Here is a 26,511-nt window from a genome sequence, read left to right on the forward strand (position 1 = left end):
GCAGCTACAGTACTGTCTTGAGCTATGTGACTATGTCATTGTAGCATACTAACGCGCTAACATTTGCAGTGCTTTCCGATATTTATTTCCTCCCTCAGCCTCCCGGGCCCCTGGTAACTGTAGTTGTCTCCTGACAGCATTCGAACTCCTCATGAACACTACTAGGTGTGAAGGGTGTGGGAAGGAGGTTGCTGGCCTTTTACTTTTCTCATGGCTATGCATATACTGGCGGGAGGTCCTTGCAGCCCTCTCGGTCATGATTGGATGTGATATACCGTAATTATGCAGCCCAAATAGTGCTGAGACTGTCGTCTTTCTGCCCCGTGAGACATCCTTATGCAGTGATTGCTTAATGCTATGGGGAAGGGCATTTCATGCAAGAGACGAGAGTCAGTCTGGAGCTGAAGTAAATGGCTCCTAATCCAACTAGCCTGAACAGGAAGTGCTCAGCTGTAGGCGACCCAGCAAATTTGTATTTTAGTGAATAAAAGATGCACATTTGGTTTTCCCCGGCTGAAAAGGATTGCTTTAATCAGTTATTTTTTCTTGTTTGAAGCAGCCCTTTGTTGTTTTTTCCTATCTAAACAGAGCAATAATATATTATAAGGCTGTGCCCATTTTAAGATGCCTGACAGCCAAATTATTAACCCCTATCTTGCGAGGCAAATTATCACGTTAAAATTGTAACGAGTTATTTTATGTGCTGTCTTTATCTTTATTGATACATATTGGGTGTTGCTGTTATATTGCTGGTACTTTCAAAAACCGACATCAACTGTGCGCCAGAAACAAAAAATAACTACACAGTTGGCAATCTTGTGGAGAGTGCTCAAAAGGATTTCATACAGAATGTGAAACACACCTCTGAGATTCTTAAGACACTGGCATCATGTCTCTAATGTGTTAAGTGTCTGGTGAGCATCATTCACAATATTGACCATTACAGTTTTGGGATTGTGTCCATCATAGAAACGATTATAGAAACCTGACTGGAAGTTATTAAGTAGTTAAATGTTTTAATACATTATCTTCCCTTGTCGGAATTCACTAAAGTTTTGGTTGTAAATGAGCCTCCTCCTTTTTTTCCTTTTCTCAGCGGCTACCTGATTTTGTATGGTGGCAGAGCCTTGTGGGCTACATTTGCTTTGATTGCAGATAACTTTGAGTTTCTGTGGGGAGTGGAGCTTGGCTCATGGAAGCTGATGCCGGGTTGCTATGAGTTGGTCACCTGTGGTGCTGTCCACATCAGAGAAGCCAGGATGATGTGATGGAGTATGGCGGTCCTTTGTGGTTATGGCTTATTTACAAGGCAGCGTTAAGCCAAGTTAAGTGGCTTAACTCTGTCGTGTAAATACAGCAATGCCCCCATCACCACCACAATGTCTTAAAAAGTGACGGTGTGGTGTCTATAGGGGATTGTACATATGCCCCTGAGTATGATGAAACTATGAGTAGCACTATAAAAAAAATATATGTTTGCCAGAAAGGTGCTATAGAGAGATGAGGTGCATTGTTGGTGAGTGGTAGTGAGGGAATTCATGGAGAAGGAGGAAACACTCATTGTTTTGAACATTATTTGCTGGATATGGCCAGGGATATGCGGGTGGCGGTCGATTATGTAGTGTACCAGATTCCAGAAATTTCTGTCAGGTGGTGGGGGGGGCCGACATTTAAAAAAATTCAGCTGGGGGGCTCAACCTTCAAACGTTTGAAGACCTCTGGATTAAGCCCATGTTCCCGCCTCTGCCCCAAGAACGTGTGCTGCTGTCACTTGGAGGTGCTCCCGTTGAATGTTCAAGAACCACCTGCCCCAACCCTCCCCATCCAGCTGTGCCCACTCTGTTGGGCATACTATGATGCCACTCAGACCGGACACCTGCGCCTGCCCTCGACTCCCCTGCAGTTTGGTCAATGTACCGCCTCTGCCCTCACACATAAACGGATGCCACCCAGAGAAGGCAACCTATACCTGCTAACCCCACCCACCACATTAAACTCCTGTGGCCTGCTCTGTCCCCACCCCATCCAACACATATACCGATGCCAGCCAGGGGGGGGGGTCACTGAGGTCTGCCCTTGCCCTCTCTCCGTTCCGTTGGGCCCTTGTGTTGGACTCCTGTGCCCGCCCCTGTCCCCAGATATGCCCTGACGCCACTTCGCATTGGAGAGAGAAGTTGTGTCAGAGTTCCAGTGAGGAGGGGGCACACACGACCCCACACTGACAGATGTTTGTCACTCAGTTACTTCTCTCCCAGCCCCCCTCTCCTTGAGCCCCCCTCCCGCCCGGCTTTGTTGTTTTAAAATATGCGTGTCTCTCCGGAATGCCAGTCACGAGGCCAAAGTTTGTGTGCAACCTCCCAACCGAAGGCTTCTTTTTTTTATCGGGGCCGATATGTCTCAATCTGCTCTCAAAGCCTGTGGGCGCGGGGCGCCGCGGGCCTCTCCGCGCATCACCGCCCCGAGCCCCCCGCGGGCCGCCTGGATGAAATGTGGAGCCGGTGACAGGCGCAGCTCCGAGGAGGGAGCCGCGGCAAGTAAGAGTTTTCATTCTTTGCGGGGCTGGGCTTGGGTGTCATCAGCTCCGGGTGTGTTTACATCCAGCCTCTTCGCAGGGAGGTGGACGTGCGCGGGGAAGAAATGGGGTCACCGCGACATGGTGAGAGGGGGTTTACGGAGTCATGCAACCAGGAAGGGGTAGCGGTCTGCAATAGAAGCTGCGCTGACGTTTAAATTGCTTTATTTGGAAAAGAAGTGGTGCCTGGACCCAGAGGTTTCTTTTTTGTTCATGCCTGTATGCCGTGGCAGTAGGCTGGTAGCCTTGAATCCACCCCAGTCCTCTTTATTTCAACCCAACAAGACACGCCCTGCCCCCTTGTCTCACTCTTGCAAGTACTTTTTCATTCCTGCTTTCTCTCCTCAGTAACTTGTTTCCTTCTTTCTCTCCATCGTCTTTTCCCCTTTGGCGTTTCTTCCTCTCTATCTCTGGAGTAAAGTCTGTTGGGGAAACGGTCCCCAAAAGGAGTGCCTGTGGGCCCCAGCTGCAATCACCACCCCAAATTAAGAACAAAAATAAACACAGGAGGCACCAACGCCGTGTGCCATATCGGCCGCGTCAGAGAACAGGGCTCTTCTTTGAACCAAACCACACACTTGTGCGTAAAAAATGCTCTTCTGGTGTCTGCTGAGGGCTGAACTAAAACACTGCAATACAACGGATAACTTTTACTCTTGTTAGCGGGGAATTGTTGCCAACCTCCATCACACGGTTAGTAATGTATCTAGAATAAATACTGCACTCATAAGATCCCTTCCAGGTTGAAATGCGGACGCACCGAAGCGTCTTCTATTAATGACAATATTTATATTTCAGTTTAGGACCCCCGGGCTCCTGGTCTGAGGCCCCACCTGCTCTGCACCAGTGTTGGAGCATGGTCTTCTGGTGTGTGTGGCCCCCTAGATCGACCTGAGTGTGGAAACGGGGTCTCCTGGACTTGGTTTAGTGCTTACCACGAGTGTAGGAGCGGGCTCTCCTGGTCTGGGAGCCCGAGCTGGCCTGGGTGTAGGAGCGGGCTCTACTGGTGGGGGGGGGGGGGGGGGGGGGGCGTCTCGGCCTCAATCTATCAGCGGGGTCCTGGGCACCGGGCCGGTTTGAGAGTAGGAGCGAGGAGCAAGGTTTGAGGTGCGCTGTTTGGGGGACACAGACTAGAGCCGGCGGGATGCAGGCCTTCTCGGTGCTGCCCCACCCCCAACGCTGCCAGTCTGTCGAGGGGCAGTGGCGTAGCCAGCGGAGCGCCGTGGTGCTATGGGGAAGGCGCTATAGGGAAACCGATGCCTGCTGTCCAGAGGCCACACACTCCACAGGTGAGCCCTACTTCCTCTGACTGGGCCTACTGCCGCCTTAAATGGGACTGCGACCGTGCTATCTGGGACCCAGCTTCACGTCACACCACACGGCTTCTCGTGTGGCCTTTCTAGCTAATCTATTCATTCTGAGGCGCTAGGAGTGCGCCGCCCTCCGTGCAGACCCCCAGCCAGCGGATAGGGGGTGCAGTGACGTCAACCTACGACAATTCCTCTCCCAGAGCCTGCTGAGGGGGCTCAATCCTAGTAAACGAATTGCCCTCACGCCTAAGGGGGCTATGCTATTAGGGATACTTTATTACCATAGCTTAAAGAAGCTGAGGTGACTACCCGTAATAACGTGAATTAACGGGTGTCATTTCTACCCTGTAAAATGTACTCCTTTTATCCGCATCGGAAACGCGAAAGGCTGGGTCGAGCTTGTGACGTGCAGGTTATCACCACAGCGACGCATGGCAGCTGAATCCAATAGCCTCGCCCCTCGGGTCAGACAAGAGGGATCAGGGTCCCAACTCCCCAGGATGCGCCGGGCAGTGTGCGCACCCCAGGGGCCACCCGCCTCTGAAAGTCCACTGTGCTATCCGCAGGGACTGACTGGTCTCCACGCTGAGAGCCTTTTCCCCGTCGATGCATTCCCAGATTGGTAGCGCCGAGTGGCACAGCCCCTGCCACCACAGGGCCTGGCTTGCGATGGCGTTCCTTGGCCGGGTCATTGCGTCTATTTATTATAGGTGCTGGCGCGCAGTGCTGGGTGTCAGGGAAGATTAGTGTATGATCGGGACAGGCAACCCATAGGAAGCGCCTTTGTCGCTTGTAAACCGGTCAGGTGTTTTTGCAAATATGATAAACAACAGCGACGAAACCAGTTTATTGCTATTTCCTGATTTAAAACAAGGTAGTATATTGCACCAGGCAGGGTGCGTCTCATGAATACACAAAACCATGATCCAAACCACACTATGGCTGTGCTCTACATCATGACTCGCGGTGGGATTCATGGCACTGTGCTGTGTACTCGCCACGCCCTAGCTGTACACCATCACAACTTAACTATGCGCCATCATTCTCTAGCTCTGCGAACTATCTCACGGTGTCTCCAGCTGTGCCCCATCACACTTTAGCTGTGCCCTATAGCATTGTACTATGTGCCCCATCACACTCTAGCTGTGCCCTACCTCACTCCAACTGTGCCACATTACATTCTAGGCACACTCTAGATGTGTCCCATCACACTGTGCTCTGTGCCCAATTACACTCTAGCTGTACACCATCACCCACTAGCTGAGCCCCATCACACTTTACTTGTGCCTCAAATCACACCGTGCTCTGTGCCCCACCACAAACTAGCCATGCCCCCACCATACAGTCCCATGTGCCCATCACACTCTAGCTGTGCCCCAATACACTCTAGCTGTGCCTGTCACACTGTGCTTTGTGTCCCATCACACCGTGCTGTGTGCCCAATTACAATCTAGCTGTACTCCATCACAAACTAGCTGTGTCCCATCACACTAGCTGTGCATCACATTGTGAGCTGTGCCTCATCACACTCTAGCTGTGCCCCCTCACACAGTGTCCTGGATACATAACACTGTCCTCTGCCCGTCACACTGTGGTCTGTGTCCTATCACACTGCTCTGTGCTCAATCACACTGTGCTCTGTGCCCAATTACACTCTAGCTGAACCCCAAAACACACTATCTGTGCCCAATTACACATTAGCTGAGCGTCAATTGTGCTCTGTGCTGCATCATAGTCGAGCTGTGACCCATCACACTGTGCCTTCTCACACTGTATATGTGCCTCAAAACATTCTAGTTGTGCCCATCACACTCCAGCTGTGCCCTTCACACTCCACCTGTGCCTCATCACACTCTAGCTGTGCCCCATAACACTCTAGCTGTGCCCCATCACACTCAAGCCGTGCCCATCACACAGTGTCCTGGGTACATCACACTGTCCTCTACCATCACATTGCGGTCTGTGCCCTATCACACTGTGCTCTATCACACTATGCTCTGTGTACCATCACACTCTAACTGTGCCCATCACACTGTCCTATCAGCTCATCACACTGTGGCCTGTGCCCCATCACACTCTAGCTGCGCCCTATTGCACTATAGCTGTGCCCCATCACACTGTGTTGTGTGTGCAATTACACTCTAGCTGTACCCCATCACAAACTAGCTGTGTCCTATCACACATTAACTGTGTAACAAATTGTGCGCTGTGCCCCATCACACTCTAGTTGTGCCTCAAATCACACAATTCTCTGTGCCCCACCACAAACTAGCCATGCCCCCAATCATACAGTCCTATGTGCCTCATCATACAGTCCTATGTGCCCCATCATACAGTCCTATGTGCCCATCACACTCTAGCTGTGCCCCAATACACTCTAGCTGTGCCCCAATACACTCAGCTGTGCTGTGCTTTATATCTCATCACACCGTGCTGTGTGCCCAATTACACTCGAGCTGTACCCCATCACAAACTAGCTGTGTCCCATCACACTTTAGGTGTGCATCACATCGTGCGCTGTGCCCATCACACTCTTGCTGAGCCCCATCACACTCTAGCTGTGCCTCAAATCACAAAGTGCTATGTGCCCCACCACAAATTAGCCATGCCTCCATCATACAGTCCTATGTGCCCTCATCATACAGTCCTATGTGCCCCATCATACAGTCCCATGTGCCCATCACACTCTAGCTGTGCCCCCAATACACTGTGTTTTGTGCCTCATCACACTGTGCTGTGTGCCCAATTACACTCAAGCTGAACCCCATCACAAACTAGTTGTGTCCCATCACACTTTGACTGTGCATCACACTGTGCTCTGTGCTTCCACCACAGTCGAGCTGTGACCCATCCCACTGTCCTCTGTCTCCTCACAGAGTATATGTGCCCCATCATACTCTAGCTGTGCCCCAGTATACTATAGATGTGCTCAATCACACTGTGCTTTGCGCCTATTCACACTCTAGCTGTACCCCATCATCTTTCGCTGTGCCATCACACTTCAGCTGTGCCTATCACACTGTACTCTGTGAACTATCACACAGTGAACTGTGCCCTATTACGCTGTGCGCTGTGTCCCATTACACTCTAGCTGTATCTATCAAACGCAAGCTGCGCCTCACCACACTCTAGCTGTACTCTTTCACACTGTGCTCTGCACACACCACATGCTAGCTGTGCCTCAGACACATCTTGCAGTGCTTTCCATCACACTCCACTCTGCACATTGTCATTAATCACACTGGCATGTGCCATTTATCACATTGTTCTTTTTCTCCAGTCATACTGTGCTGTACCTGTCTTCACACTGTGTCATTCCTCACTCCATACCCTGCATGGCCTTTATATATGTTGCTGAGGCCACTCTATTAACTATCACAGTGTGCTCTGCACCCCAACCCATTGTGCTCCGAGGCCCATCACACTCCAGCTGTATCCAATCACAATCTAAATGTGCCCCGTCACACCTTAGCTGTGCCTCGTAGCAGACTATGCTCTGTACCCCGCCATACTCAGGCTGTGATCCATCACACCGTGCTTTGTGAACTATCACACTGTGCCTCCAGCTGTGCCACATCAAATTTCAATCTGTGCCCCATCACACTCCAGCTGTGCCCCAACACATTACAGCTGTGCTCCGTAACCCTTTAGTGGTGCCCCATCACACTCTGTATGTGCCTCAATGACACTGTACTTTGTGCACCATCACACTACAGCCGCAACCTATCACACCCTAGCCATGCCCCATCACACTATAGCTGTGCCACATTACATAGTGTCCCGTGCCTCCCCACATTGACCTCTATGCCCCACCACACTGTACTCTGTGAACTATCACACTGTGCCTCCAGTTGTGCCCCATCGAATTTCACTCTGTGCCCCATCACACTCTTGCTGTGCCCCAAAACATTCCGGCTGTGGCCTTCCAGAACTTAGTGGTGCCCCATCACACTCTATCTGTTCCCCATCATACTGTACTTTGTGCACCATCACACTACAGCCATACCCCACCATATCATATCTATGCCCTATTACACTCTAGCTGTGCCCCATCACACAGTGTTCTGTGCCCCGCCACATTGACCTCTGTGCCCCATCACACTGTTCTCTGTGCCCCATCACACTGTGATCTGTGCAATATGACTATCCAGATGTGCCCCATCACAATGTGCTATGTGTCAATCACACTACGTTCTGTGCTCTATCACACCCTAGCTGGGCCCCATCACACTCTGTGCTATACCCCATCACCCTCCAGCTGTACCCCATTACACTCTAGCTGTGCCCATCACACTCTAGCTGTGCCTCACATCACATTGTGCTATGCGCCCTTTCACACTCTACACAGTGTCCTGTGACCAATCACACTCTAATGTGTCCCATCGCACTGTGTTCTTTGCCCCACCACACTCTTAACTATGCCCCATTGTACTATGCTCTGTGTACCCTCACACTGTGCTCTGTGTCCCATCACACTCCAGGTGTGCCCCATCACACTCTCCACAAACCCCATCACATTGTGCTCTGTGCAACCATCCCACTCTAGATGTACCCCATCACACTGCTACTTTCTAGCTGTACCCTAAAACACAACTTGAAGTGTTTTATATTACAATCTGCTCTGTGCATTTGTCACTAATCACACTGGCATGTGACATCCATCACACTGTGCTGTACCTCCAAACACACTGCGCTGTACCTGTTCTCACATTGTGTCTTGCATCATTTGGTACCCAGCATAACCTTTATCAACGATGCTGAAGCCACTCTATGCACTATCAAACTGGAAAACAGCCTTTGCCACTTAATACCTTTACCACACATGACAAGTGTACAAGGTAAGTGTATGTATGTGTTTATGAATATATATATATATATATATATATATATATATATATATATATATATATATATATATATATATATATATATATATAAATATATACACACCAAGGTTGCCCAAGAGGAGAGCCTCACCCCTGCGGACACACAGCAAACTCGCAGGCGGTCGTGCAGTCAGCCAACACTTCGCATTTTCAAATTGCCAGACGCGTTTCGAGCGCAAGCTCTTGATCACTGGCATGAGATAGCAGAACACAGGTTTGCGTGGAACACCCATTTTTTTAAATATTGAGTCCCGCCCCAGTGGACGTGTTTGCGGGGCATGCTGGTAAAAGTAGTCCCAAGAAATATTACCCCAGACTCATATAGTTCTCTGTCCAAGTGGCTTGTGTACAGTTCCTCATTAAAATACTGTTCCTTGTTAGGAGAACTGCTAAAAGCGTCCGCTGTTCCGCATCACCAATATCTCTGTGAGTGAGGACTCAGGGGTGAGGCTCTCCTCTTGGGCAACCTTGGTGTTTTTGTGTATAGCGGCTCGCTCAGCCGCGGAGAGCCCAGACGCTGGAAGGCGTACCATTAATGCTGGAAACTACCGGCACTTCCAGGATCTGTGGAGCCTCACTCACAGAGATATTGGTGATGCGGAACAGCGGATTCTTTTAGCAGTTTTCCTAACAAGGAACAATATTTTAATGAGGAACAGTACACAAGCCACTTGGACAGAGAACTATATGAGTCTGGGGTAATATTTCTTTGGGACTACCTTTACCAGCATGCCCCGCAAACACGCCCACTGGGGCGGTACTCAATATTTTAATAAATGGGTGTTCCAGGCAAACCTGTGTTCTGCTATCTCATGCCAGTGATCAAGAGCTTGCGCTCGAAACGCATATGGAAATTTGGAAATGCGAGGTGTTGGCTGACTGCACGACCACCTGCGAGTTTGCTATGTGTCCACAGGGGTGAGGCTCTCCTCTTGGGCAACCTTGGTGTGTGTGTGTGTGTGTGTGTATATATATATATATATATATATATATATTCACTGAAAAAAATCAGATGTTAAAGTAACATTATAGTTAGGTGAATTTGTCAGTGACGTTTTGAACTGAAAAAAACCTACAAAAATTCAGCAGTTATAGTTAGCAGCGCTAACTATTACTTGCGCACCTTCCATGCACTGCTTATCACCTCACATATTACATCAGTCATATTCTATGACATTATTTATGAAATCACTGATGACATCTCAAATAACATCATTGATGATATCACTGATGGCATCATCCAAACATAATTTCCCCGCATATTGCTCTATAAATTACTATTGCATTAGAGGCCTGAAAGTGAGTACAAATAGCTCAGAAGAATATGAGGCATCATTAGTGCCCTCACAGACACAACTCCCTTACATGTAGAAAGCATACATTATGTGCAACATTGACTCTATGCCATACACTTTACAGGTAGCATAGTTCATATTAACAATCAACCACAGATATATGGGAAATCATCACTGAGTATGGTGTTTAATCTATGTACAACTGTTCAGAGAATGCCAAGTTTCTAAAAATACTTAACGTCTGTTCCAAAATGAATGCCTTACTATGGACAGATTTTATCTGTATCAAACCCCTGACAGTCACTGAACCTAAATTGACAAATACAGTTGACACAATTAGAGCAGTGGGAACTGTTAATACTGTTTACTCTATGGAGAGACTTTACTCTGTACCCCACTGTTTGCAGAGAGTGAACTTCTCATGAGAAATACACCGCAGAGTATTAGAAGTATCTACTAAGAACAGTGTACACTCTTCGCCAAACTTATCCAAATAGCGACTATTCACTTAAAAAACCAAAGGTCTGAAGGTGCTAAAGATCATACTACCTTCAGCCTTCATACTGTGATGAAAACTTTACAGATAGCTCATCTTCTGAAGCAAAACAAGCATATGCACCTATTAGTATCTGGTGCAAACAGTTTTCTATGTTATGTAGAAAGTTTCGCACTGACACAATACAGTCTAATAACTCAACTCTGCTTACATAAGTTAGGATCTACTACGTAGAATCTTACTCAGAGGTAAATACTTCTTTAAAAAGCATTTTGTATAGCCCGAACTAGACCCGAAGATATCCGATAGCTTTGCATGAGCACCAGTTTCGTTACAGACAGACACGTTCATTTTTGTTAGGCACAGGGAGATTAAGTGATTTGTCCAGAATCGCAGGATGCTGAGCGTTGTTGCTGAGACTCAAACCCGGTTCCCCAGCTTCAAGGTCGACTGCTTAAGCCGTAAGGCTACATCCCATCATACTTTTATTGCAGAACTAAAAGACGTTTGTGGAACATAATGAACACAAGTCAACAGTCACCTTCGAACAGAGTTACTCTTCAATACAAACATTTATAAAATGTTCAATACCTCTACGCATTAGGAGCACATGATGTTTGTAAATACCTAAAACCCATTGGAAGGAACCAGACTGTACAACATTTGGTAGACATGTAATATGGTACTTACCCACCACTATGTAACTATAACTAACTATAAAACAAACTAACACACTCATTGGATGATGTCATTGGTGATGTCATCATTTGTGATGTTTGAGATGTCATCAGTGATGCCAAAAACTATGTCATAGAACATGTCATGAGTGATGTAATATGTGAGGTAAGTAGTACATGGCGGGGACCCAAGTTATATTCACCGCTGGTAACTATAAATGCAGAATTTCTGAGTTTTTTTTATAGTTCAAAGCGTTAATATTGTCACTGACAAATTCACTTAACAATTAACATTAACATTACTTTATCCTTTGGCTTTTTTTCAGTGAATGTCAAGGATTTTTAAAATATGAAAACAGATCTTTTCACTACAACTAACTATAATGTTACTTTAACCTTAGTGTTTTTTTGTGATTTTCTAGGGTTTTCTTAAAAACCAAAACAGATCTTGTAGGTTTTGTTTTTTAAAGTAAATTAATTTGTTTGTGTACGTTTGGGAGAATAACTGAATAATATATCCCATGTGTGGACATTATTTTGAAAGGGAATCACTTTCTATTGAAACATAATAGGAAAGGGTGCACAATTTGCTAAATCATTCTAAAATATGACTCTGAGACAACAATAGATAATCCAAGTTTATGGCCTTGTGCACTCACCTACTGCAATCACACATTACAAAAATACAACTTTGCGGTATTGTGAATATGTGCTTTACTTTTGACTCCCCACAATCCTTTTTTTCTTTCTAAAAAATGATGCCTGAGTATAATGCTGAATAATACAACAATATTTCGGTTGAGATTGTCTATTTCATCAGGTCTTGTATATGTCACATCGAGAGATCTTCCCAGCAAGTTCATTAAAACAGCTTACTTTTCATTGGCTTTGTATGTGTTTTTATATTAGAGACATAATTATAATTCAGAAAGAGAGTGATCAATTTTTTCAATAATGTAAAGTATTAGTTCTGATGATGTGTGTGCGTAGTAGGGTGTGGGGCTGGGCTGACCTCTCCTTCAAGACTTCTCTCTCAGATGACGGGTATGCATAGTAGGGTGTATGGGGAACATCTGGTCTCTACTTTGCTACCTCTCTTTCAGATGACGGATGTGCATAGATGTGAGTGTGCAGAGACAGGTCTGTCCTTTGAGACCTCGCTCACAGATGATGGGGATGCATATCAGTGAGTGAGGGGTACCGGCCTCTCCTTTGAGACCTCTCTCTCAGATGGAGGGTATGCATAGTAGGGTGTATGGAGAGTGACAGGCCTCTCCTTTGAGACCTCTCTCTAAAATGGTGGGTGTGCATAGTAGTGAGTAGGAAGGAACTGGCATCTCCTTTAACACCTCTCTCTCAGATGACAGATGCTCGTAGTAGGGTGTGTGAGTGGACTGGCCTCTCCTTCAAAACCTCTCCCTCAGATGACAGGTGTGCATAGTAGGGTGTAGGGGATCAACAGGCCTCTTCTTTGAGACCTATCTCTCAGATGACAGAAGTGTGTAGTAGTGAGTGGAAAGGGATTGGCATCTCCTTTCATGCCTCTCTGTCAGATGACAAGTGTGAGTAGTATGGTGTATGAGAAGTGGTATGCCTCTCCTTCAAGACCTCGCTCTCAGATGACAGGTGTGCGTAGTAGGGTGTATGGGGAGCATCTGACCTCTCCTTTTAGACGTGTCTCTCAGATAACAGGTGTGCATAGTAGGGTGTATGGGGAGTAACTGGTCTCTCCTTTCAGATGTCTCTTCGATGATAGGAATGATAGTAGTAAGTGGGGAGTAACTGCCCACTCCTTTGAGACCTCTCTCTCAAATGATGGATGTGCATAGTAGGGTGTGTGGATGTACTGGCCTCTCCTTTGACACCTCTCTCAGATGACAAGTGTTCATAGTAGGGTGTGTGGATGGACTGGCCTCTCCTTTTAGACCTCTCTCGCAGATGCTGGGTGTGCATACTAGGGTGTGTGGATGAACTGGTCTTTCCTTTCTGACCTCTTTCACAGATGGCAAATGTGCATAGTTGTATATGAGGAGGGAATGGCCTCTCCTTTCAGACCTTTCTCTCAGATTGTGGATGTTCATGGTACAGTGTGGGGAGGGTCTGGCTTTTCCTCTGAGACCCCTCTATTGCATGATGGGTGTTCATAGTAGGGTGTGGGGAGAGAATTAACTCTACTCATAACTCTTCCCAAGGCATTGGGTGTAAATAGAAGACTCTGATAAATTTAATCTCCAATACTCCTTCCTACAGTAACAAGTGTGCATACCAGAGTGTATTCAAATGTCACCACTCCTTTCTATTTTTCACAATCCCACGAGAGTCTTGTGAGATCATACCTTTTTTCCGAAAAATAATTAACCTTCTGTACCGCACATTACTTATGTCTTACACACTTCCCCCGATAACAAGGGCCACAATATGTATTTCTGCTAGTAGAATGTACTGGGAACTCACCTACTCCTTTTTCAACAGTCACGATTCCACCAGAGTCCAGTGAGATCATTATAAAAAAAAAAACAATCTACATTTCTTTTCATCACAGCAGTTATGCCATAGAGACAGCCTCTCCAAATCTAGGGGGGCAGTATGCTTTTCGGCTGCCCACTTATACATTTTTTTTACTTCATTTCAAAAGCACCTGCAATGTTTCACAGTAAACAGTAATGGCCACCATTTCATTTCCAATCCTCCAACAGTCAGCCAATCGGAGCGCCCGCGGGACTTGCAGGAGCCTTTATGCTCCAGGGATAGCGTGAGGCTCATGAGAAAAACGTGCCTCTTGCCCATTCACAAGGCTCTATTTTTAAATTCTCGTGGAATGCTCACGAGACTCTCATAAGCCCAACTGGCCAAATATCTATATGTTTTTACCCATAATATCTCTAAAACTACTGAACAGTTTACACCAAATCACAAAATGCACAATCTGCAGTCAAAGATCTAGCTTCATGCCGAATATAGTGTAATTCCATTTACCAGTTTTTGTTGTAGCCCATCTTAAAGAAGTCCATGGAAAATGCATGGGGATTTTGTGTTTTTGGGGCCCCCCCTATTCTCTCAGCCCCCTTGACAGATCACCTCGAAATTTTCCAGGAAGTTGCTGAGTTATTGTCAAACAGGGCAAAAGTTATTACAAAACTAAAAAAACTCTTTATATGGAAAAAAAATATATATATATATATATATTACCTACTGGCAATCGCCCGTAAGTAGATATAGTTAGGACCTATTTTCCAAAGGAATTTCTATTTGCAATAACTTTGGTGCCGATTGACGAATCTTCGTGAAATTTCCAAAACTCATGGTCAGCTCCGGTCCGCTCCTATCCTGAAAGTTTGGGGGTGATTCATCAAGCTGGGGCCGAGAAAAAAGGGGGGTCCTAAAACGCGTTTTCCCCATGTTATTTCCTATAGGAAATTTTAGACACGGCTACAACCCGAACTGCAAAAAACGGAATTACAGCAAATTTCGCAAAAAGGTAGCCCTTGGTTCAGAAAGCGGCCTTTTTTTTTTAATGGTGTAAATCCGTTCAGTAGTTCCTGAGAAATTACAAAAAAGGGTGGTGAAAAATCATTTTCCCATAGGAAACTTTAGACATTGTTATAGCAAAAACTGCTAAACTGAAGTACACCAAATTTGGCAAAAAGGTACTGCTTGGCTCAGAAAGCGACCTTTTTAAAAATGGTGTAAATCCGTTTAGTAGTTTTTGAGAAATTAGGGAATAAAGATAGTGATATCTATGGCAGCGCAGGATCCGCGCACCCTCCCGATCATGAGCTTTATGCTAATTGGCTCTCAACACTTCAAACCAGGAAGTGTTGGCAGCCATCTTGTGCCTCGGTAGAACCAAGGCACAAGAAAACAGAAAAAAATGCAAAACACGCAAAGGGGGCAGGGTAGAAACACCCTGACCCCATAGGCCTGCTCAGGGGGTCCCACAAGGACCCCCAAGGACCCCAAAAGTATTTTTTTTTAAATCGCGGGATTCACGTAGGATCCACGCATCGACCAGAGGGAAAAACAAACGAAGCGCTGCCTTCCGCGCTTCGTTGCTAATTAGCCCCCGGGGGCCCCAAGTGCCAGGTGCAATGTTGTTATGTAATGGGGGGCCCAGAGAGGCCCCCCAGCCCCAGGCACCGCCACCTCCCCAGGGCACTAAATAGTAAAAATGGGGTATCCGTGACGGACCCCCCAGCCCTGGGGGCCACCACCCCCGGGGCTTTGTAAATTGTGGGAGGGGGGCCACGCGGCCCTACTCCTGGAGCCTTGACGTGGCCATAGGGACCGCCACCCCCCCAGGGCCTGCTCCCGCTGTGTCCCGGGTTGCCCACCCCAGGACACTGTAGTTTGCTGTGGCAGGGCGGGAGCCTCACAGCTCCCGCCCTGCAATAGCAAACTTGGTTTGGATTTTGAAAGAGAAAGCAGGTAAACCTGCTCTCTCTTTCAAAATGCAAACCAAATTGCTTTTCCACACGGGGAGCTGCATCTTAGCAGCTTCCCAGGTAGAAAAGCAATGCCGGCTCCCGAGGGATGCGGGGAGCCGGCGGGACTGTGGGGGGATTGGGGACCCCCCACGGTCCCCAACGGAGAGGACCAGCCCCAGGGCATGGGGTCCCTGGGGCTACAAGTGGCCCGGGAGGGGGGCCACGCAGCCCCCCTTCCCAAAATTAAAAAAAACCCTACTATTAAAAAAACAAAGGCCGACCCCGGGGATGGTGTCCCCGAGGCCATAAGTGGCCTGAAGAGGGGGACAACGCAGCCCCCCTCCAAAACAATGAAATAAATAAAAAAAGGCCATGCCCCGGGGGATGGGGTCCCCGGGGCCGATTAAGGGCACGGAAGTGGAGCCACGCGGCCCCCTTCAAAAATGTTTTTTTTTAAATTAGGGACAGGCCCTGGGAGTCAGGGCCAATAAATTAGAAAAAGAAGGGGGGGGGCAAACAGCCCTCCTTCTTAAAGATATGCAGAAAATGAAAGACTGGCATCGAGCCGGAGGCCATGCCACCTCCTTTCAGCACTCTGCAAACGCGCCCCCTGGCGCGTTTGCAGTTGGGGAACAAATTCCCCTTGAACACAGGTACCTCCAATAAGAGCCACAGAGCTGCGTTGCAGAGTGTTGTAAAAAGGGGCGTGGCCTCTGAACACCTCACTGCAACGCAGCTCCCTGGCACATACTGGAGGTACCTGATGGGCTAGGTGGCCCCCAGGGACCCTCAGGAATGAAGAGGAATGAATTCCCCCACTTGAAACGTGCCACAGGGCCTGTTTGCACATATGTCACCTCAGGCCCCGCCTCTCCCTTCACCACTGTGCAAACGCGCCCCCTGGTGCGTTTTAAGTTGGGGGATTACCTCCCCTTGAATCCTGAGGGTCCCTGGGGACTAACTAGCCCACCAAGTAGCCCACCAAGTACCTCCAGTAAGCGCCACGGAGCTGCGTTGCAGAGTGTTGTAAAAAGCGGCATGGCCTCTGAACCCGTCTCTGCAATGCAGCATTCCTGCGCATACTGGAGGTACCTGGTGGGCTAGTTGCCCCCCAGGGACCATCAAGATTGAGGAGGAATTAATTTTCCAAATTAAAACGCACCACAGGGGGTCTTTGCAGACATGTCACCTCAGGCCACGCCCCCTTCCTTCAGCATTGTGCATACGCACTCCATGGCGAGTTGTAAGTTGAGAAATTAATTCTCTTTCAATACTGACGGTCCCTCAGGGCCAACTAGACCAACAGGTATCTCAAGTATGCGCCAGGGAGCTGCATTGCAGACAGGTGTTCAGAGGCCATGCCCCTTTTTACACCTCTCTGCAACGGTGGTGCTTATTGGAGGTACATAGTGGGCTAGTTTGACCCTAGGGACCCTTAGGATTCAAGGGGACTTAATCTCTCAACTTAGAACGGCCACAGGGCGCGTTTACACAGTAGTGAAGGGAGGGGACGGGGCTTGAGGTGACGTGTGCAAACACGCCTTATGGCACGTTTTAAGTTGGGGAAATAATTCCCCATCAAACCAGAGGGACCCTGGGGGGCAACTAGCCCACCAGGTGCTTCCAGTAAGCGCCACTGTGCTGCATTGCAGAGAGGTGGTGCAGGCCGTGCCCCTTTTGACACCTCTCTGCAATGGCGCTTACTGGAGGTACCTAGTGGGCAAATTTGACCCTAGGGACACTCAGGATTCAAGAGAACTTAATCTCCCAAATTAAAACGCCACAGGGCATGTTTACACAGTGGGGAAGGGAGGGGACAGGCCTGAGGTGACGTGTGCAAACACGCCCTGTGGCGCATTTTAAGTTGGGGAAATAATTCCCCTTCAATTTTGAGGGCCCCTGGGGGTCAACTAGCCCACCAGGTGCTTCCAGTAACCGCCACTGCGCTGCGTTGCAGAGAAGTGGTCCTTTTTACACCTCTGTGCAACACAGTTCTGTGGCGCATACTGGCGGTCCCTAGTGGGCTAGTTGTACCCAAGGGACCCTCAGGATTTAAGGGGACCCAATCCCCCAACTTAAAATGTGCCACAGGGCGTGTTTGCACACATGTCACCTCAGGCCCCCTCCTCCCTTCACCAGTGTGTAAACGAGCCCCATGGCACATTTTATGGGGTAGCTTTAATCGGACTACCCTATTATATACTAGGGGCTTAGAGAGGAGGTCATGCTAATCACAGGGGTAGCCCAATGCATAGTGTTCCCCAGTGTATGTAGGTGTTTTAACTGTATTCTAAGTGTTTTTTAGCATAATACTGGCTCTAGGACTGGTCAGTCAGAGTCAATTACCACCAGTACCCATCTGAAAAAGTTGAGGGTACAGGATGATTCTGCTCCTCCGTTTGTTCTTTCTGCACGTCTTCCTTCTTCCTGCATTTTTCTTCGTCTTTGAGGAATTCTGTTGCTTCTTTCTGCATTTCTTTTTCTTCTTTATGTGTGTTTTTTCTTCTTTCTTCACATGTCCTACCTCTGTAGGCATAGTTAGAAACTAGCATTTAAAAAACCTTTGAAATTCACTGAAAAAAGCATAGATTTCAGGCATGTTATAGTTACAAATTAGCATTTTAAAAACCCTTGAAATTCACTGAAAAAACCATAGGTTTCAGGGACGTTATAGTTAGGAATTAGCATTTAAAAAACCTTAGAAATTCACTGAAAAAACAATAGGTTTCAGGTGTGTTATAGTTAGTTGGACATTTCACTCGTACAAAACCATAGAAATTCCCCCGTTATAGTTTTTTTTAAAAAATCTTTATTTACAGTTTTACACATACCAGCAATATGTAAAGTTTACAACGGTACATGGCTTACAGTTCTTCATACCAAGTTTTGAACACAACATACATTACAAATCATAACATGGCAACAGTAAGCAATTGATCAAGAATGCAAGACAATGTCTATCAACTCCCAGTCCGAACATCCGTCCAGTAATCACCACGATACTGCCCGACCAAACTAGAACCAGCCATTCATCGTAGTGGCACAACCACATGGTGCCGAGGAACCAGCAAGACTCTTTAACATAATTTGCTACATCAGTCCTAACCAACCCCCTCTGGGACAATTCCATCAACAGCCTGTGTGCTAGTCTCATTACGTTTCTTGGAAATGTATGTTCTGCATGGGCCTCATATATCCACCGGCCACGAGGAACTGGGTACTAGAGTAGCATACTCTTCGCAATTTACATTACAGAACGCTAAGTTCCCCCGTTATAGATAGTTCAGCTAACTAGAACTTGCGCGCCCGCAATGCACTGCTGATGACGTCACATATTACGTCACTCATGACATGGTCAGTGACATCACTCATGACATCATTGATGACATCTCAAATGACATCACTGATGGCATCACTGATGACATCATCCAGATTACTCAGATCACACTTTCAGTTATTCAGTGTTAATCTGTAGTTTGTGAGAAATTAAAAGAAATCCAAATTTGTTTTTCTACCATTGTGGCTAATTCGCCAATAATAACGAGCTTGTGCACAGATCTGCAGAGCTCGAATTGGATATCAACAATTCAACTAGGAAGGGTTGGCACCCATTCTGGGATGGCAAATGCAGACGAGTACCAAAAACAAAACGTGAAAAAAAGAATAGGGGGCAGGATAGGAATACTCTGACTTCTTAGTTCTGGACTTGGGGTCCGTCTGCAAAAAGCACTTGAAAAAAACAAGTACGGTATCCAGCACATATTTTTAATTAAGTCCCTTGGTAGGATAGGTCTCAGGGGCATGCCTCCTTTATTAAATTAATAGAGGTGGGGTTCATGTGGCCTCCTCCATGGAGTTTTTTATGCCCCAGGGACCACCAGCTCCCTGGTGTTTATGTCAATGTAAGAGCGTGGCATCCCAGATGCCACCACCCCCCGGACTACAAATAAAATTAATAGGAGTGCCACAAATACCCCTGAGCCCTGGGGAGCACCATCACCTCACCTGAGCTTTTTCTAAATTTAATGTGGGGGGCTACACAGACCCTCCTGGACCCTGTGGACCACCACCTCCCTAAGCCAATAAATAAAATGAATGGGGGTGGCTGTGTGGAGCCCCGTAAATCACCGCCTCTGCAAAGCTTTTGTTATATTTAATGTGGGCGGCTGCGCAGACCCCCAGGGCCCTGGGGACCACCACCACATCCCCGGAGCTTTAAATAAAATGAATAAGGGGAATCCACGTACCCCGAGCCACAGGGACCATCAACTTCCCAGGGCTTTTGTTATATTTATTGCGGGGCACCCACTCAGACCCCCTCAGCCCCAGGAACCACCACATCCCCTTGGGCTATGCAGCCAACCTCCAGGAACAAATTATAAGCCTGGGGACCACATCCCCCCTTCCAATTACAGAAGAGGGCAAAACAGAGGGCAAAAAAAAGCAGAAAGCGGCAAAAGAGAGGGCAGAAAAATGAGCAGAAAAGGCAAACAGAGCAGAAGAGGGTAACACAGGGGCATAAAAATGAGCATTAAATACAGAACAGAGAACAGATAAAAGAGCAGAAAAGGCAAAACAGAGAAGAAGGTAAAACAGACAGCAGTCAGACACTCACATACCCTCTCACAGACCCAATGCTACACATTCATACACCCACTCACAAACCCAATCAAAGACTCATGCTCCCACTCACAGACCCACTTAGCTGCTCATGCACCCACTCGCACACTCTCTCAGAGACTCATGACCCACTCACAGACTCTTGCACTCACTTACAGATTCACTGAGAAACTAATGCACTCATTGGCAGACCTACTCAGACACTCAGGCACCCACTCAGAGACTCATGCACGTACTCACTGACCCACTCAGACTCATGCACCCACGCATAGACCCACTTAGACAATCACACCCACTCACAGACCCACTTAGACACTCACACACCTACTCAAACACCCACACACCTAATGACAGACCCACTCAGACACTCTAACACCCTCTCACAGACCTACTAAGGCACTCATGCACTCACTCACACACTCATTGTCAAAGGTTAGAGGTTGCAATTAGGAAATACATTTTTTTTAAACCATAGAAATTCACCTAAAAAACAAAGATTACAGGGACGTTATAGTTAGGAAACAACATTAAAAAATCTTAGAAACACTAAAAAAACAACAGTTACAGAGACATTATATTTAAGAAATAAAATTTTAAAAACCTAATAAATTCACTGAGAAAAACAAAGATTACAGGGACGTTATAGTTAGGAAACAACATTAAAAAAATCTTAGAAACACTAAAAAAACAAGTTACAGGGACATTGTATTTAAGAAATAAAAATTTAAAAACATTAGAAATTCACTGAGAAAAACAAAGGTTAAATGGATGTTATAGTTAGGCTCACATTTCTCTCGTGTAAAACCAGTGAAATTCAGCAGTTAGATTTAGCACAGCTAACTATAACTTACGCCCGCAATGCACTGCCTATGACCTTACATATTACATCACTCATGACATGGTCAGTGGCACCACTGATGAAAGCTCAAATGACATCACTGATGGCATTACTGATGACATCATCTACAAAAGCACTCATTCACACATACTCACACCCCTATACAACCTCCCATACATTCTTTTAACACTCACACAGCCACTCACATACCTATTCACAGACCCATCAAGTTCTCACACAACTACTCACTCATCTATAGAGCCACTCACCCACTCATACAGCCACTCACTCATTCATACAGCTACTCATACAACCAGTAGCTTACCCATACAGCCACTCACACAGCCACACACTCAGCCATGCAGCTACTCACACACCCACGTATTCACCTATGCAGCCACTCACATACCCCCTCACTCATCCATATAAGCACTCACACTGTCACTCACACACCCACATAGACACCTATATACCCATTCACACATCCATACAAGCACTCACACATCTGCTCACTCATCTATACATCTATTCACACAGACACATTCTCTACAATACAGCCACTCACACACCAGGACACTGAACCAAACACCCACTTAAACAGCCATTCACTCACCAATACAGCCTTTACACAACCAGTCACTCACTCCTATAGCCATCCAGACACCCACCCAAATAGCCACTCACTCAACCGTACAGCCACTGGCACACCTACTCACTTACCAATACAGTTACTCACACAGCCACTCACTCACCCACACACACACCCATAAAGGCACTCAGACACCTGCTCACACACAGATACACACAGTCACACAGCCACTCACATAATATATGTTAGAAAACAGTATCACACATTAGTAGTACAGAAAGCAAACTATTTTAACTTTTCTAGTACCTTAGTATATATGTTTAACACTTATAAGCTTTTAGAAAACAGTCACAATCATTGGATTATGTAATCAGTGATGTCACTGACCATGTAATATGCGAGGTCATAAGCAGTGCATTGCAGGGCCGTAAGATTATAGTTAGCTTAGCTAACTATAATTGCAGAATGTCACTGGTGTTGTATGAGTGAAATCTGAGTCTAACTATAACGCCCCTGTAATATGAAATAGATAGATTTACATAGATAGATAGATAGATAGATAGATAGATAGATAGATAACAGATAGATATATGCATGAACTAAGAAAACAAAATTTAAAGTAATATAGATAGGTGAAAATGTTAGTGGTAACATACATTTTTAAACATACCAAACAAATGAAATTCAAAAGTTATCATTATCTCAATAAACTATAACTCCCCCGTCATCTAATAGTTTTCTTTCATGGCAAATGTTGCACTGATATTATCAATGATGTTATAGAAATTGTCATGAGAATGTGGAGTAATTAGAGCTGCATGGTGAGGACGCCTGGCCCAGGGGACCCCATCTCCCGGGGTCATTTTTTTTATTAAGTGGGAGGAGGGCACACAGCACCCCTCCCTGAGCCTATAGTGGCCCCGCATTCCTCCACCATGAATGCATCCCACAGCAAAGCTGTGCTTAAGCAATTGTCCATTATTTGATATCAGGCGCTGGGATCCACCAGTGTTTTTCTACAGGCTGCCCCTCCATTCCCTACCCCCCTCCTCCATGCGAGTTCCAGTTTCCGTTTTGTAAATATTTTGTAAATTGATCACAACATATTTTTTTAATGGGAGGGGGTGCGGATATGTTCTCCCCTGAGTGACAACGTGCCCCGGGGACCCTATCCCCTGGGGTCAAAATATATTTGTTAAGGGGAGGGAGGGATGCAGCCCTTCTCCCTCAGCCGATACTGTCCACGAGAACCCATTCTCCAAGGTTTTAAATATACAACACTTTTGAGCCTTAATTACTAAAAAACTAGTAAACAATTTTAAACGAAATCATAAAAAGCACTATTTCTGGACCACGATACAGCTTTCTGCCAAATTTGGTGTAAATCAATTCTGGCATTTGTGCTGTAGCTGTGTCTGACGTTTCTATGGAAACATTTATGGGGACAAATATGTTTTGAGACTCGCTCCTTTTTCTTGGCCTCTGCTTGACAGAACACCCCAAAAGTTTTCAGGATGGAGCTGAGGTAGAAAAACTTTTTAAAAAACATTTTGTGTGGATTCTCAAATGGCACCATAGTTATTAGCAAACAAAAAAATGCTTTTCCTATGGAAACATGATCCTAACCATAACTACACATAGCAACCAACACTGGATGTGTGTATATATATATATATATATATATATATAATTCACTGAAAAAACCATAGGTTATAGACCATATATAGTTAGGAATTAGCATTTACAAAACCTTGAAAATTCACTGAAAAAACCATAGGTTATAGACCATATATAGTTAGGAATTCGCATTTACAAAACCTTATTTTACTCACACAAAACCATTGAAATTCCATATATAGTTAGTTGCACTAACTATATATCGCGCACCCGCAATCCACTGCTGATGATGTCACATATTACATCATTCATGACATGGTCAGTGACATCACTGATGACATCACTGATGACATCTCATTTGACATTACTGATCACATCACTGATGATATCATTCATGTGATAATACGATGAACCTCTTCAGACTCTAATATAACCTTAGATACAATCAGTGTAAACAGACACTCACAGACTGTCACTCATCCATGGAGTTACTCACACACCTAGTCAGTCATGCAAAGAATCAATCACACCTCCATTTCCTCAACTATACAGTTATACAAACTTTACTTATTCAAACATATACTAACACATATTTACTCTCTTATACAATCCCTGATACAAGTTCACAATGATCCATACAGCCACTCACACATTCACTGGCTCTTATGCACAGTTATTTATATATGTCAACTCTCACATGTACTGTGTTTTACATATGTACTTACTTTGACATGTAGCACTGAGATATCCATTCACTCACCAATACACTCATGCACACAGTCAACCGCCCATACAGCTGTTTCCACATGCACTTTTGAAACCATACATCTAGTGAATCAACTGCTCACACATCTATGCACAGAGTCATACACCTCCCAGCCACCCACACACACACTCAGTCTCCCATACAAATACTTGGGCAACCAATCAATAACCCATATAGTTACTCATATAGCTACTTATCAACACATGCAACAGTTTACAGAACAACAGACATAATGATGCACAAATTAAGACAGTTTAGTCACTAACCCATGCACTCAGTGAGACACATTTAATCACTCACTCATACAGTCAGTCATGCACCTACTAAATCCTTCATCCAGACACTTATACATCCACTCATTCTTCAATATGTAAGACATATTTTAACTTTACAGAAACATACAGTCACTGGATGTTGTCATCAGTGATGTCATCAGTGATGTCATCAGTGATGTCACTGACCATGTCATGAATGATGTAATATGTGACATCATCAGCAGTGGATTGCGGGTGCGCGATATATAGTTAGTGCAACTAACTATATATGGAATTTCAATGGTTTTGTGTGAGTAAAATAAGGTTTTGTAAATGCGAATTCCTAACTATATATGGTCTATAACCTATGGTTTTTTCAGTGAATTTTCAAGGTTTTGTAAATGCTAATTCCTAACTATATATGGTCTATAACCTATGGTTTTTTCAGTGAATTTTCAAGGTTTTGTAAATGCTAATTCCTAACTATATATGGTCTATAGCCTATGGTTTTTTCAGTGAATATATATATATACATACATATATAAACATATATCATCTGTATATCTATATAAATACAAACAAATGCATGCATACATATACTTATATGCATACAGATGCATGTTATTCACATGAAAGTTGAAAAAACACTAATAAAAGCAAAGCTAAAAAGCCACCTCATTACAAACAGAATGGCTTTAACTTAAACGAGGGCGAGATCTATTGCATTTTCAATGCTTGCTTACTTTGGTTCCATCAAGAAGGCATTCAGATGTGTCACACATTTGCCATAAACTCTGAATGTTAGCACTCTAGTTGCACATTAGATCACTGTAGTAAAGCTACTGCTCACCAGGGACGTCTGCTGCTGGTATTCAAAGTGCATGTTTCAGTCTGCATGTCAGAATTTTTTTTATGAAATAGAAGAGGATTTGAGAAGTCACTCAAAATGATCCCTAATTTTTCTTTCTGAAGCACTAATCATACTTTCTATGGCAAAATTAACCCCCTCATGTTGTTCCTTTTTAAATTGAGTGTTTTCAGACTTACCACTTCATTCCAATCAAGATGGCTTCTGGTGTGCCATACTTTTGTCATAAGTAAGACTGTTAGCGCTCTAGTTGTTCTTTAGAACACTCTGGGACATTCTGTCATTGGGCTATACTTGGGGTACATCTGGGTGATATTTGGGCTACATTTAGGCTCTTTTGTCTCTGGTGGCCATCTTGGGAGACTGTATGTCAGAATTTTTTAATGAAATTGAAGAGGGTTTGAGAAGTCACTCAAAATGTGCCCTAATTTTTCTTTCTGCAGCACTAATCATAATTCATATGGCAAAATATACCCCCTCATTTTGTTCCTTTTTAAATTAAATGTTTTAAGAGTTACCACTTTATTCCAATCAAGATGGCTTCAGGTGTGCCATACCTTTGTAATAAGTAGGACTGTTAGCGCTCTAGTTGTTCTTTAGAACACTCTGGGACATTCTGTCATTGGGCTATACTTGGGCTACATCTGGGTGATATTTGGGCTACATTTGGGCTCTTTTGTCTCTGGTGGCCATTTTGGGAGACTGCATGTCAGAATTTTTTAATGAAATAGAAGAGGATTTGAAAAGTCACTCAAAATGTGCCCTAATTTTTCTTTCTGCAGCACTAATAATACCTTCTATTGCATAATATACCCCCTCATTTTGTTCCTTTTTAAATTAAATGTTTTAAGAGTTACCACTTTATTCCCATCACGATGGCTCCAGGTGTGCTATACCTTTGTAATAAGTAGGACTGTTAGCGCTCTAGTTGTTCTTTAGAACACTCTGGGACATTCTGTCATTGGGCTATACTTGGGCTACATCTGGGTGATATTTGGGCTACATTTGGGCTCTTTTGTCTCTGGTGGCCATTTTGGGAGACTGCATGTCAGAATGTTTTAATGAAATAGAAAAGGATTTGAGAAGTCACTCAAAATATGCCCTAATTTTTCATTCTGCAGCACTAATCATACTTTCTATGGCAAAATATACCCCCTCATGTTGTTTCTTTTTAAATTAAATGTTTTAAGAGTTACCACTTTATTCCAATCAAGATGGCTTCAGGTGTGCCATACCTTTGTAATAAGTAGGACTGTTAGCGCTCTAGTTGTTCTTTAGAACACTCTGGGACATTCTGTC

Source organism: Lissotriton vulgaris, chromosome 3_1 (assembly GCF_964263255.1).
Source record: "Lissotriton vulgaris chromosome 3_1, aLisVul1.2, whole genome shotgun sequence".
NCBI classification, from domain to species: Eukaryota; Metazoa; Chordata; class Amphibia; order Caudata; family Salamandridae; genus Lissotriton; species Lissotriton vulgaris.